At 35.4% G+C, this 14,680-nt stretch overlaps 1 long non-coding RNA gene across 1 annotated transcript in view; it reads right to left on the bottom strand.

The window, feature by feature from the left end:
• The window catches only part of LOC147361816 (uncharacterized), a 429,777-nt gene that overhangs the window by 58,202 nt on the left and 356,895 nt on the right, over positions 1-14,680 (bottom strand). The gene's annotated exons all lie outside the window — the stretch shown is intronic.

The raw sequence follows: 14,680 nt of genomic DNA, 5'->3' as shown, positions 1-14,680 counted from the left end.
TGATTCATCCAAACTTTACTTACACTTAAATCCTTGTTATGTATTGTTGCTCTATGCTCAAAATATTACTCAAATATAAGCTACACAGCTCTGAGATTTGTTCACCTTTATTCATCTATTTTGGAGAAGGAAATGGCAACCTACTCCAGTATTCTTGCCTTAGAGAATCCAGTGGACAGAGGAGCCTGATGGGCTGCTGTCCATAGGGTTGCACAGAGTCGGACACGACTGAAACGACTTAGCATGCATGCATGCATGCATTGGAGAAGGAACTGGCAACCCACTGCAGTATTCTTGCCTGGAGAATCCCAGGGATAGAGGAGCCTGGTGGGCTGCCATCTATGGGGTCAAAGAGAGTCGGACACGACTGAAGCGACTTAGCAGCAGCAGCAGCAGCAAGATTCATCTATTTATTTATATACATAGTCATCACTGTGTTCTGGACTTCCTTTGTGAGATTATTGGATCTATTTTGTCAACCAAAATATGGTATTTTTGGCACTTTCTAAATCGCATAAATAATAAAAGTTCTCAATTTTCTTATCCATGAATTAACCTACCATCAGTTAACTTCAGTTCAGTTCAGTTGCTCAGTCTTGTCCAACTCCTTATGACCCCATGAACTGCAGTACGCCAGGCCTCCCTGTCCAGCACCAATTCCCAGAGTCGACCCAAACCCATGTCCATTGTGTCAGTGATGCCATCCAACCACCTCATCCTCTGTCGTCCCCTTCTCCTCTTGCCCTCAATCTTTCAAATCATCAGGATCTTTTCAAATGAGTCAGCTCTCTGCATCAGGTGACCAAAATGTTGGATTTTCAGCTTCAACATCAGTCCCTCTAATGAACATCCAGGACTGATCTCCTTTAGGATGGACTAGGTGGATCTCCTTGCAGTCCAAGTGACTCTCATGAGTCTTCTCCAACACCACAGTTCAAAAGCATCAATTCTTCTGTGCTCAGCTTTCTTTACAGTCCAGTTCTCACATCGATACATGATCATGGGAAAAACCATAGCCTTGACTAGATGGACCTTTGTTGGCAAAGTAATGTCTCTGCTTTTTAATATGCTGTCTAGGTGGGTCATAACTTTCCTTCCAAGGAGTAAGCGTCTTTTAATTTTATGGCTGCAATCATCATCTGCAGTTATTTTGTTGCCCAGAAAAATAAAGTCAGCCACTGTTTCCACTGTTTCCCCATCTATTTGCCATGAAGTGATGGGACCAGATGCCATGATCTTAGTTTTCTAAGTGTTGAACCTTAAGGCAACTTTTTCCCTCTCCTCTTTCACTTTCATAAAGCGGCTCTGTAGTACTTCTTCACTTTCTGTCATAAGGGTGGTGTCATCTGCATATCTGAGGTTATTGATATTTCTCCTGGCAATCTTGATTCCAGCTTTTTCTTCCTCCAGCCCAGCATTTCTCATGATGTACTCTGCATATAAGTTAAATAAGCAGGGTGGCAATATACAGCCTTGACGTACTCCTTTTCCTATTTGGAACCAGTCTGTTGTTCCATGTCCAGTTCTAACTGCTCCTTCCTGACCTGGGTATATACAGGTTACTCAAGAGGCAGGTCAGGTGGTCTGGTAACCTTCTATAGTGATTTATAAAACCTAGCACTTATAATTTTATTTGAATTACCTAACATTAAGCTATCATGTCTTAATTTTTGCTTACTCTTCCATCATCATACAAATATATTCCACCATTTAAAAAGTAACTACAGAAATCCAAAGCATATTCTTCATCCTTATGCACACTTTTTTCATTTCTTTAGAGCCAATTGTTTTAACCTCTATATTAAGTATGACTGATATACAAAAAGTTGTACATATTTAATATGTACAACCTGATAAGTTTGGAGATAAACAAAATCATCACCATAATCTACACCATAAACATATCCATCAATTCCAAAATTTCCTCCCACACTCTTTTTTTTAAATTTTATTTTATTTTTAAACTTTACATAATTGTATTAGTTTTGCCAAATATCAAAATAAATCCACCACAGGTGTACATGTGTTCCCCATCCTGAACCCTCCTCCCTCCTCCCTCCCCATACCATCCCTCACTTATTATTAGTTTGTAATCAGAACACTTCACATAAGATCTACATCTTAGAAATGTGGATGATACAATTGCTTTGCATTCTTCTTAGCATCTGAACAACATCCATTCTAGAAATTACTACACTCAGTTTATTATGTACAACATGCACCTACCAAAGAACTGGTGGTTTGATCATCTAAGAAATTAATTTGAACATAATCACCAATTTTAATATCATTTTCACTCAAAACTACCTTAGCCTAATCCTTAGATTTAATTTGAATAACATTAATTTTTAACAAAAATTTTTGTTTTATTATATTTGTTTGGATTCTTGAAGTGTTATTACACTCGTATGAAGTTGATGTAGTTTCGATCTCTTATTCTAACATCTTTTCTCAATCTTAATCTGGCATGTATTTACCAGTAGAACTTTCAAACCTTTAATTAGATTTTGTTTACATGCCATTCTTAGGAATGTTACTGAATTTCCAATTTTAGCCTTAACTTTTACATGCTAAACCTGTCTGATAACATGAGAGGTATTTGTAAAACTTTCACACCATATATATTTTTATACTTTGATAAAATAATATATGTCATCTCGTTTAAAACTATTTTATTTCATTTTCATTCAGATAATAAAATATGTTCCAGGGTTTTAGCATATTTAAAATAAATTTATTCAGAAAATGTATCAAGTGACTTTTCTTGCCCTCTATAAGAAGATAGATAAAGCACTGTTCAAAAATAATGGAAATATATATTAAAAAATCATCCAGTATTGAACACTTGACCATAGTTATGAATTCAGTTGTTACAGTGGATAGAGTCAATATCAGTGGGCAGAGATTATCAAGAAATTGAATCATTATTATATATCAATTATAAATTAAGCTTACTGGTCAGAGAATGTGTAAAATCCAGGGCTATAAGATTCCAGAAATTCTAAAATGGAAAGAATAATATCATACTTAATATACTTATAAATAATCTTTCTTCCAAGAAATAGATATATCAAAGTAAATACTACTAGGATTTAATCTCAAATAATGTATTTTATAATGATTCAAATGTTTACTGTAGGTCTGAACTTTAGAGTACTATTCCTAATTACTTTCTTCATTTTATACATTCATGAAATTCATATTCAGAAACTGTTATTAAAGTACCAGATACACATAAAGTCTGAGATTCAAATCTATACAAATACCTAAGGATTATTTAATGTCATATGAGTTCAGAGCAGTAAAATAAATTTTTTCAATAATTATGGCTTATTAACTCAAAACATACCTGATTAGAAGTCCCATTAAATAGTCTTTTCAAAAATTGTTCAATGAAGGAATGTAAGTTCAATGTGGACAGGATATTTTTGTTTCACTACTATATATCTGATAACTAATATATCATAGCAGTAAGGTATATACTAAAGACATATTTGAATAAATAGGCAAAAAAGGGAAAATTGAGAGTGAAACTATGAAGAGTTGCAAATATTCTATTGGAAAAGAAAAAAAATCACCTTTAAACATTGTATTCTTATATTAAATATATATATATATGGAACATTGTTGCACTTAATGGTTTGAGAGCATGATTTTTAACTCAAAGACATCAAACTTTAATACACTATTCTCCACAGGAATTATGCACTCTGATATTGTTGAATTATTCAAACTGGAAGTCAAAACTTGGATTATATATTTTTATATTGAGCTTTTCTATTTAGAAACAAAAATAATTTCATCTCCAACCTTGGGCATAGTTTTTATTTTTATGCAAGCTGTACATTTATTACCATTCTTGGACTTACAGATTTAAGTACTGATTTTTATAAATATTGATTTTAAAAGGAAATTAATATTAATATATACATAGGATGTTGGGGTAGTTCAACATTATATAAACACTTTATTGCAGTACAGCTTGTTTAGAATTAGATGACTGAGAGGATATCTTATAAAATAATGCAAGTCCTCATTGTAGGTATCAGCAGTTTAGCATATCTGATGGCTTCTCTTTCACTGAAAATATTTTAGAATCACAGAAAGGAATGGATAGAGGTAGTAATTCTGGAAACTGAGACTACTGACTAGTATTCCCATGACAGAATCCAGGAGAAATTTTCAGTAACTAAATTATTGATGGCACTATATAGAAGGAAATCAGAACCATGTGGGGAAGAAACTGCTCGTCCCTACCCCACGCTGTCCCTACTCCCAGAAGAACAAAGAAATGACCCCTCCTACCCCGTTGGGCCTGTTTCCTGAGAATCACAATGGCATTTCTGACATTCTTCTTTTCATTTTATGTAGACAATGGCTATCATGAATCCCTCTTAACATGGCCATAGATTAGCAATTAACCACCACATCTAGACGTACTCTAAACATAGCTAATTTCATATAAATCCAAATGTACAATTATATGTTGAACAGTAACTATGTGTTATGACCATGACACAATAGTCTTTAACCACAGGAAAATGACAGCCATGTTAACACAACAAAGAGATGTATGTGTGGCTTCTATACTACTCTTTCTAGTGAATTCCTGAGAAAGATGTGGGTGATTTTTACCAGAAATACTAAATGAATTATAAAACAAATAAATGGATAATCAAGTAAATAGAAGAACACTCAGTATGGTTGTGGTAAGGCTGTGGCTATGGAACAAGAATGAGAAACAACCATGTTTTAATGACTGGATTGTCCAATAAGTCTTATTTAATTTTCCAGAAAATGATGTTAAATACTGATAATCAATAAACAATGGGCTTTTAATGAACCCTAGTACTAAGATTTGCAGAGAAGGCAATGGCACCCCACTCCAGTACTCTTGCCTGGAAAATCCCATGTATGGAGGAGCCTGGTGGGCTGCAGTCCATGGGATCACAAAGAGTGGGACACGACTGAGCGACTTCACTTTCACTTTTCACTCTCATGCATTGGAGAAGGAAATGGCAACCCATTCCAGTGTTCTTGCCTGGAGAATCCCAGGGACAGAAGATCCTGGTGGACTGCCGTCTCTGGGGTCGCACAGAGTCAGACACGACTGAAGCGACTTAGCAGCAGCAGCAGCAGTACTAAGATTAACATTCAGTTATTTCTTTCACTCAGTTCAATATTTAGGAACAATGTACCCATTTGAGTTTATCCTTTAGGAAATTACCCTTATAAAATGATAAAAGGTGCTCCAGATTTTACCACTGAATAGCTTTTTTCAGTCTTGTTTTTTTTTTTTTTTTTTATTCTTCCAATTTTATTTTATTTTTAAACTTTACATAATTGTATTAGTTTTGCCAAATATCAAAATGAATCCGCCACAGGTATACATGTGTTCCCCATCCCGAACCCTCCTCCCTCCTCCCTCCCTCAGTCTTGTTTTCAAGATGACAGTAATGTCATCTTGAAAGGACAAGGATAGCTCTTCTATATTATATGAAAAAATATATTAGTTAAACACTTTATATGATACTTTCTAATTATTGGCACTTTAAAAAATATCTGGTGATTCCATTCAAAGTATAATTTCCATCTTAATAAAATTATTTTAGGAGTGGCATTCAAAAAGGCAATTAATTGTAGTCTACACTAAATTCAGACTACTTATTGACCTTTATTTGACACCTCTTTGTTATTACATGTATGCTGCTGCTGCTGCTGCTGCTAAATTACTTCAGTCGTGTCCTACGCTGTACGACCCCAGAGACGGCAGGCCACCAGGCTCCCCCGTCCCTGGGGTTCTCCAGGCAAGAACACTGGAGTGGGTTGCCATTTCCTTCTCCAATGCATGAAAGTGAAAAGTGAAAGTGAAGTCGATTAGTGGTGTCCGACTCTTAGCGACCCCATGGACTGCAGCCCACCAGGCTCCTCCATCCATGGGATTCTCCAGGCAAGAGTACTGGAGAGGAGTGCCATTGCCTTCTCTGTATTACATGTATAGGTGACATATAACTTTTGGTTTCAATGAGATACAATACATTATAATATGTGTTGATCTCTGACTTCTAGAAACAATCCTTTCCTCTTCCAAACAAGATAAACAAAATGCAAACACGACAAGATAAAACAAAAATAGGGAATCATATTATCATCCAAAGTAGAAGCTTAGAACACCATTTTTTTGTCTTTCCAATGCCTTTTATTTTGTAATAAAGTATTAAATATAGCTGAAACAAATATCTTTTTATTATAATATCTAAAAAATAATAACCTTATTTATTTCATCAATAATATATCTATAGTCAAAGAGGAAATATCCTCTGTGTGCAGCCTTGCCTGTATATCAAACTAAATATTAACAATAATCCATTTTCTTTACCTAAGAGAAAAAATGCCTTTTTAAGGGAAAGTACACTGGTACAATGACATTACAATGATAATATGACATGTTTAATTGTCTTCAATGAAAAGCCAACAGTATTATTGGAATACAAAATTGAGAGAATTTGTATCTATGCCATTTGAGCCTGTAATACAGGAAAGATTTCAAAAATGTGAGATGGTAAATAGACTGTATTGTTGAAGTGATGAAAAACTGAAAAATTCAGTGGAGTGTCCAAAAATGCCAGCTGGAAAGTAGACAGAAGGACATGAACAGTCTGCATTCAGAAGGCATCCTGATGTGTTGATGTAATTGCCTGATAATGAAATGATCTGCCTGCCTCTACTCACAAAGGACCCTTTGAGTCTTTGAAGTGGGAAGTTTCAGAGATCACATAAACATGGCCTAACACAGAAATTATGTCTTTAAGTGTATTATATTTTCTTCATAAACATGAGTTCAAATAATTCAGTGACCAAGGATTACATATTTATATTATGTACTAAGACTGAAAATTGTTTAATATCTGCTACTTGCTCTGCATTCAAATCAAACTACCCTTAGAGAAACTCTTTGGGAAACCAATAATAACTCAAAACCGAGTAACAACCCTGTCTAGACTCAAGTAAATACATTGTCACCCAATTTCATGAATAGAAAATAGAGTACTTGTTAGAAGCATGTGATAGACACATCAGAGTAAAGCTCTGCCAGAAATGGAAAATGCAGACATAGCTGTCTTGAATTCTTTGAAGAGCTCAGTGAAATATGAAGTGGAGAGAGGGAGAGAAGAAAATGAAACATATAGATTTCAAAATAAGAGAAGTTATAACATAAGCAGGCCTAAATTGAGATGTGACATATCCTCAAATTCTCTCAACATAGAATGAGATACAGATTAGTGTCCTGAACCAATGATCCAGTAACCCTAGGCGAAGGTCTGCTATTAAAATCCTGGTGGCCACTAACAGCTGTGTGACACTGAACATGTTTGTAACATCTCAATATGAAGCACCAAGTACATGTCAGGCCATGGCACCAAGGATAGAGCAGAATAATTCTAATGCCCATGTACCTTACCTATATTTGAGGAGACATCAACAACAAACAAAATGTTACAATGAAATATTTCCAGAGAATTCTAAATTCTGTAAAGAAGAACAAAACTGAGGCAGAGAGTGGCTGGCAGGGTGACAGAAGAAAGCTAGTTTATTATCTGATTAAACGCTGTGTATCCACTGTAATAAAGTGAGAATATGTATCAAAGTATTGCCAGAGGCATCAATACTCTCCCAATAGCCATTCCAGATATGCCAAAATGTCTGAGTATTAAGAAGAAATGACTCACTCCTGACTTCATATTCTTTTGATTTTAATTCCTCTGTAAAAACTGAATTTATTTGAACAACTTCAAAAAGTACTTGCTGTTAATATAACTATTATTAATACATTTTAAATAATAATATTATTAATACTAATGGTATCAAGCACCCAAAATAACCCCAAATACTCTTTGGGATTTTTCCTTTGCAAACAGTTCCAATTTTGTTCTAACCACACCCCAAATCCTACTTTCCCCATGATGTTCCTTTTATAACTTAGCTCCGATATGATGGAAAGACTAATATAGTGTGAGGTGCATTAAATTATTTTCAATTCTCCAAAGAAATTGATTTTAGTATTTGCACCAGTCACTTTAGAAAATTTTAATAAGTCATATTATTTGTATTATTCTACAAAGGGAAAAATGGAGTGAGGGTAATGTTATAATTATACTTGTAGAAATGAAAAGTGATATAATGGCCTTAAACACAGTGGAAATTAAAGTAAAATCCAGTTCATGGCATCCTTGTTACTTTAATTGTGAGACTCTATCTAAAACATCTTTTCCTGACCCATACTAGCATGCAACAATGTTTAGCTATTATTATTTACTAGTATACACTTATTAAAATGTATTTTAGATGACAGTGTTTCAGTTTTGTTTTATACATTAAAAATTCTGTGTTTTAAAGATATATGTTATATGTAAATAAATGATAATTAGAAAATAAATTATTACTTGTCATAGTAACTCCCATCTCAGCATAAAACACACTTTTTTAGAGAAATGTATTTCTATCAGTTCTACATTGCTGTGGTAACTTTCTGGCATAGAAACCAAATAGAATAGTCTATTTCACCTGTTTCCAAAATGAGTATGAAGGGATTTGACTATTTTACAGTTATCTCTTAAACTCTGTCTGAATCTAATATTCCTTAGTTAACCTATCACTCCAACAGCAAAAATATTGGATGAAGCATTCTTAGAAACATCAGGATATCTCTCTCTCAGGATATACCAGTGATCCAATACCACTTGTTTCATCATACATAAAAACAAAATGCAATAGAGGGATGGTATCAGGGTGACCGAGTGGAGGCTTTTATAATGGTATAAACTTGTGGGCTATCTGAACTATGTCATACAGATAGTTTAATCCTGGATGTGAGAGGGTAATCATATTCTACTCTCTTTTTAAACATGGCTCCAAGAATAACGAGAAGAGCTCTTGCCCAAGATCAAGGACATACTTCTGATTATTCAGTGACATTATAATTAACCACTGTGCTCAGACTGATACCCCCAGATGACAAGAGGCACTTTCATTGTCAATGGTTATTGACCATCATGTGTGGTTAGAAGTAAAAGGTTTCATCTACAATGAGATACTGTTCCTACAATGAGGCTGGTGGGAAATGGCATCTCTATGGCTAATCTTGGAAACTCTTACTGATATTATTTATGAGACAACCAGTTTGAAGCTATGTAAAAGTTCTATTTATTGATATGCTCTATTATTCAGTTTCTTGTATTCAAGGAATGAATTGTGCTAAGCCCTGAGATTTCAGAATAATAATATAATTCCTGCACTTAGGATATTTTCGTGTTCCTATGAAGAGCAGATCAAATACACATACAGTGTAATAATGATAAAATTGAAGAGTGAACATATCTCAGTGTTTATATGAAGAAATAACAGTTGACTAGACCAAAATGGATGAAAAATTTTCAGTAACCAGATATTAACAATGAGTCTCACAAAATAAACAGGAGTTTACATGAGAAAGGGGAAAATGGAGTGTTATCTGAAGATGAGGATAGGAGTGAAGACAGTGGCCTGGTGGAGATTTCAGATATAAGAAAGATCTTACCTTGTGGGTAAGGCCACAAGGCTGATAGAGGGAGCCTCAGAAAGTCCCCACTAGCTGATGAAAATTCAGTAATGAGGGTGAAAGAGGAGAGAGAAAAGCTGGCTTAAAACCCAACGTTCAAAAAACTAAGATCTTGGAATCTGTTCCATCGCTTCATGGCAAATAGATGGGGGAAAACTGGAAAAAGAGGCAGATTTTATTTTCATGGTCTTCAAAATCACTGCAGATGGTGACTGCAGCCATGAAATTAAAAGTGCAGCCATGAAATTAAAAGACACTTGCTTCTTGGAATAAAAACTATGACAAACCTAGACAGCGTATTAAAAAACACAGACATCACTTTGCTGACAAAGGTCTGTATAGTTAAAGCTATGGTTTTTCTTGTAGTCACGTACAGATTTGACAGTTGGACCATAAAGAAGGCTGAGCGCTGAGAAACTGATGCTTTCAAATTGTGGTACTGGAGAAGACTCTTAAGAGCCCCTTGGGACACCAAAAAAAATCAAATTAGTCAATCCTAAAGACAATGAACCCTGAATATTTATTGGAAGGAATGATACTGAAGCTAAAGCTCCAATACTTTGGCTACCTGATGGGAACAACTGATTCATTGGAAAAGACCCTGATGCTGGAAAGAATGAGGGCTGCAGAAGAAGGGGGAGACAGGGATGGAGATTGTTGGATGGCATCAGCACTCAATGGACATGAGTTTGAAAAAATTTGGGGATATGGTGAAGGGCAGGGAAGCCTGGCATGCTAACCTTCATGGAGTCGCAAAGAGTCAGACATGACTTAGCAACAACAACAACACACAAAAGCAATTTGGTTAATAAACAATGAAGCAACGATTCTGAAATGATCAGCCTATTTAATATTTTCAAATATGAAAAATTTATTGGATAAAAATCCTTTTGCAAAGATATGAATGAATACTTCAAGAATATTAACAGATAACACTGTTTTTTAATAGTAATAAACACACAATCTAACCCCATATGTTTGAAATACTCCAAAGACGAACACAAAAGCAGCCAGTAAAATGCTTAGCAATAAAAATGAAGAATGTAATGGGTCAAAACAAGACAGCAAAAAAAAAAAAAAAATGAGTTTTGGCATTGGCTACTTTCAAACTGGAAGAAGCACAAGCTGGAATCAAGATTGCTGGGAGAAATATCAATAACCTCAGATATGCAGATGACACCACCCTTATGGCAGAATGTGAAGAAGAACTAAGGAGCCTCTTGATGAAAGTGAAAGAGGAGAGTGAAAAATTGGCTTAAAGCTCAACATTCAGAAAACGAAGATCATGGTATCCAGTCCCATCACTTCATGGCAAATGGGCAAAAAGTGGAAACAGTGGCTGACTTTATTTTTCTGGGCTCCAAAATTATTGCAAATGGTGATTGCAGCCATGAAATTAAAAGATGCTTACTCCTTGGAAGAAAAGTTATGACCAACCTAGACAGCATATTAAAAAGCAGAGACATTACTTTGCCAACAAAGGTCCATCTAGTCAAGGGTATGGCTTTTTCAGTGGTCATGTATGGATGTGAGAGTTGGACTGTGAAGAAAGCTGAGCGCTGAAGAATTGATGCTTTTGAACTGTGGTGTTGGAGAAGACTCTTTTTTTTTTTTTAATTTTATTTTATTTTTAAACTTTACATAATTGTATTAGTTTTGCCAAATATCAAAATTAATCCATCTCACAGTCCCTTGGACTGCAAGGAGATCCAACCAGTCCATCCTAAAGGAGATTAGCCCTGGGTGTTCATTGGAAGGACTGATGTTGAAGCTGAAACTCCAATACTTTGGCCACCTGATGCAAAGAGCTGACTCATTGGAAAAGACCCTGATGCTGGAAAAGATTGAGGGCAGGAGGAGCAGGGGACAACAGAGGATGGGATGGTTGGATGGCATCACCGACTCGATGGACATGGGTTTGGGTTGACTCCGGGAGTTGGTGATGGACAGGGAGGGCTGGCGTGCTGCAGTTCATGGGGTCGCAAAGAATCAGACACAACTGAGCGACTGAACTGAACTGAACTTTAAAACAAAAGAATACATTTCCAATCTCTTTTGGTTATTAGGTTTTGGATATACAATTATATACAAACTGCACTTTTCCAGGAGAAAATTTTAGATGTCTGATGAGGATTTGGGGTTATTATTTTTATCTTTTTCTTTTGATCATTTATATTTTCTATTTGCTCTCAGCATATTTATTATTTCTGGAAATAGTGAGATCTAAAGAGTATGCTGCAATTAGTTAGTTTGTATGGACTGTGATCTCCATAATTGGCCTCCAAGCAGTACTTTTTGTTGTTTTAAACAATGCGGCTAATATAATATGCATGATGAAAATGTTAGTCCTATTGTTTTTGCAGCCTGTGATGTTTTCAAATCTATCAACAAAATAGAAACAAAGCTTGGACTATGCCAGAGTGAGTGCTTAATAATAGTGCCCATATTTTGTTTTTTCCTTCATGGACAGATTTTGTTACTAAACTCAGAACTCTCAGTTTTACAGCATCAACATATGAGACAATGGTCGACAAGATTTGCATTCTAACTAAGACCACATGTACACTGCTAAAGACAATACCTCCCCCGTTTCTTCATCCCCACACAAAAAAGTGACAACATGGAGTACTTAAGTCTGAAAGGAAAGTGGGATTTTTTTAATAAGGTCACTTCCTAAGGAATAATAATATTCTTTCCAAGTAACATTCATATCTTTAAAAGTGAAAAACATTTCTTCTTTCTTGCATTAAAATAACTTATTTTAGGGAAGAAGTGGATAAAATGTCTGGTTAAGCCTTGCCTACTTAATTTGACAATGTCTGTTTTGATTTGGGAACCATTATCCTAAAAAAAAAATTTATACACACACACACACAAATCAAAGGTGGTCCCATCAGAAGAGTTAATGTTATGTGTCCAATAATGTCCTACTAAGCTTTGAAGTCAAACTATATAATAATCATACTATATTCAGAATTTAGGTTGTTTGTTTAAACAACCTGGAAGATATTAGGTGAAGTGAAATAAGCCATATATGTGGAATCTTAAAAAGTTAAGTAAGTAGAGTATAGAATGGTGGTTACCAGTGGTTGCTGCTGCTGCTAAGTCACGTCAGTCGTGTCTGACTCTGTGAGACACCATAGATGGCAGCCCACCAGGCTCCCGTCCCTGGGATTCTCCAGGCAATAATACTGGAGTGGGTTTCCATTTTCTTCACCAGTGCATGAAAGTGAAAAGTGAAAGTGAAGTTGCTCAGTTGAGTCCAACTCTTCACGACCCCATGGACTGTAGCCTACCAGGCTCCTCCGTCCATGGGATTTCCCAGGCAAGAGTACTGGAGTGGGTTGCCATTGCCTTCTCCAGCGGTTAGGAGGTGGGCAAATGGGGGCATGGTCAAAGGGTGTGAAACCGCAGTTATACAGGATGAGTGAGTCTAGAGATCCAATGTACAACATGAAGGCTGCAGTCAATAGTACCGTATTGTATACTGGACATTTCCTATGAGGTTAGATTTCTGGTTCTCTCACCAAACAAAAAATATTATAACTACGTGAGGAGATGATATGTCTTAGGTATGGATCCATGTATATCTCATAGATCCATATATAGGGAATAAGTGCATACATATATATATTATACCAGTAATAATTATAATCAAATTTTATATTGTAATTATAATTATAATATATACTAATTACATACCTATGTAATTCATTTATATCACCTATGATACTAAGTGCTCCATATCAAGTTTCTACTGGATTGAGGTAACATTTTATTTGTTTATTTTTAATTGAAGGATAATTGCTTTACAGTATTGCATTGGTTTTTATTGACATTAACATGAAAGTTCAAGTGGGATGGGACTTGGATAAATCTATGGCTCATTCCTGTTGAGGTAGTATTTTAATTATGAGTCACACATTACGGATAAAATTACTATTTCTTCATAATTACAAAAAACCAAAATGCTATTAATTAGATTTTAAACATTAATAGACCAAAGTGGATATTAGGAAGTATCAAAAGTATAGTAACTGATATGACATAAGCAAAGTCCAATTTATTCTTAAAAGGGTAATTTAATGTATATATGTAGACTTTAGAAAAATGGTACAAATGGACCTATTTCCAGGGATAGAGATGCAGACTTAGAGAACAGATATGTGAACAGGGGCTGGGGGAAGGGAGAGAAGGACAACTTGGGAGATTAGGATCAATATATATATACCACCATGTATAAAATACATAGCTAGCTGGAACCAGCTATAAAGCATAGGAAGCTCATCTTGGTGCTCTGTGATGACCTAGATGGGTGGGATGGGGGGGTAGGAGGGAGGCCCAAGAGGGAGTGTGTATGTGTGTGTGTATGTGTGTGTGTGTGTGTGTGTGTGTGTGTGTGCTAAAGTCATTTCAGTCGTGTCTGACTCTGCAACCCTATGGACTGTAGCCTACCAGGTTTCTCTGTCCATGGGGATTCTCCAGGTGGGAATACTGGAGTGGGTCACCATGTGCCCCTCCAGGGAATCTTCCCAACCTAGGGATCAAACCACATCTCATACATCTCCTGTATTGGTAGGCAGGTTTTTTACCACTAGTGCCACCTGGGAAGCCCATACATATGTAAACATTTAGCTGATTCAGTTTGTTATACAGTAGAAACTAATACAACACTGTAAAGCAACTATTCAATTTGCTATTTAACTATGAATAATAGCAACTAAAAAAAAACGTTTAGGTATCAAAAAAAGAAAAGATGATTTTAATATTTTACATTCTAAGAACATCTACTTTTTTGATCTATAGAATTACAGAATGCAAACTGAAATTTAAAGAAAAACTAGTTCAGCATTAAGCAAATACTGAGTATTCTGAACTAACTTGATCATCTAGATTATGCCAGAAATGCACCCTTAAACTTTCAAGCAGGCAAAATGAAATGGTTTCATTATTCTATATTTAGAGACATATTTTTAAAAAGTAAACAAAATTATCATAAAACTTAATGCTTGAAAATACACTGAAATATTCATTGGCTTACTACTAAGCATTTGGAAAACCTACAGTTATCACATGATAACT

This window comes from Bos grunniens, chromosome 12 (assembly GCF_055505025.1).
Source record: "Bos grunniens cultivar Pamir isolate PY7600 chromosome 12, Bosgru_T2T1.0, whole genome shotgun sequence".
Taxonomy (NCBI): Eukaryota; Metazoa; Chordata; class Mammalia; order Artiodactyla; family Bovidae; genus Bos; species Bos grunniens.
Note: the sequence above shows the minus strand (reverse complement) of the source record. Positions and strands in the feature narration are given on the sequence as shown.